This window comes from Brachyistius frenatus, unplaced genomic scaffold (assembly GCF_029030835.1).
Source record: "Brachyistius frenatus isolate BFR_SWC_R1_liver_20210118 unplaced genomic scaffold, ASM2903083v1 Contig_5, whole genome shotgun sequence".
Lineage (NCBI taxonomy): Eukaryota > Metazoa > Chordata > Actinopteri > Embiotocidae > Brachyistius > Brachyistius frenatus.
Window position 1 is genome coordinate 7,554,376 of NW_027210604.1, and position 1,352 is coordinate 7,555,727.

The following is a 1,352-nucleotide window of genomic DNA, read 5'->3' on the forward strand; positions in this document are numbered from 1 at the left end:
ATTCACCATTTTAACTGCTTCCTGCAGTCTGCTGTAAATGTAAACAGATTAGATTGCATAGTACTGCACGCAGAAACAGTGAGGAAACGACAGCCGGCATTGACAGCAGATGTCAGATGTTTGGTATATGTTTGCCTCATGCAGATAAAGGCAACACATCCAATTATATGATCTGAGGTTGGGGTTTTAGGGAATTTCACCGTGGCTGTCTTCCTCCACTGGATTGAACACAAGCCGTGTGAGGAAGGATCAGGGATAGCAGGATGTCACCTTCAGGGACCGGCTGGGCTTTATCAGAGCAGTGCAGAGGTCAGCTGCTGCCCCTGCGCCTGCCTGTCCTCTAACCTACTTCATACCAAGGCTCAATCAGTAGACCTAGGCCTACCAGATAGGCAGCACAGTAGAATACACATCCTTGTAATTTACACCACAGGTCAGAGCTGTGTCTGTGCTGCCCCGTGAACACTTGTGTGTGCTCAGGCTGGGAGTTGGTAAGCCCCCTCCTGTCTCAATGAGCTCTCTCCCACGGGTGGGTGGGGGTCTGTGCTGTTCAGACCACAATGTACAGAATGTGTGTAGCGTTTAGGTTTGCAGCAGTTTGTTAACAACCAGCCATATTCTTATGCCACTGGGTATTCAAAGCACATAATCCTTCTTATATAAATGGTCTTTTTTTTTTTTTTTTACCCTGAATGAGACCTAGAGAGTACGTGAGAGATGAAGCAGCTGTATCTAAATAAAACAGGAAGAGTCAATGATGCATGTTGGCATGCAGAGTAGGCGACAAAAGAGCTACAACTTTCAGCGTGCCTCCATCACGGCAAGGAGCTTCACCACACAGCCTTGTTTGCATACAGCCACAGTAGGCAAAGACACACAAGGTACATAAACAGATGTGGTGATGAGTCATACTTCATGGGAACAGCTTATCAAGGCCTGAGTCGTTAGATGCTTTCCTGCTCTATTTAATGGTCCCCGGGCATCAGAACGTCAACTCGGTTATATTTACCGAGTAGAAAGCAATGCAAAATAACACAGAAGTCTCACCTCCAGAAAGATCAAAATGAATCAAGTCAACATTTTCAGAGCTGAATAAGTCAGTTGTAGCTTTATATTTCCGAGAAGCAGAACACCGTTGAATATTTAATTATCCGTTTTAATTGTCAGTCACAGGGCTGATATGCAGAAGCATTTCCTTAGATAGCGCTGCCGTTTATCTACTCATCTTACAACTACGACTACTTGTCCAGACCAACCACATTTTACAGATTTTACTCAGAAGGATTTTACTTTTACGCCCTCTCGCCAAAAGTTGGTAAGATTGTCCCTACACAGACAAAACACAAAACCAG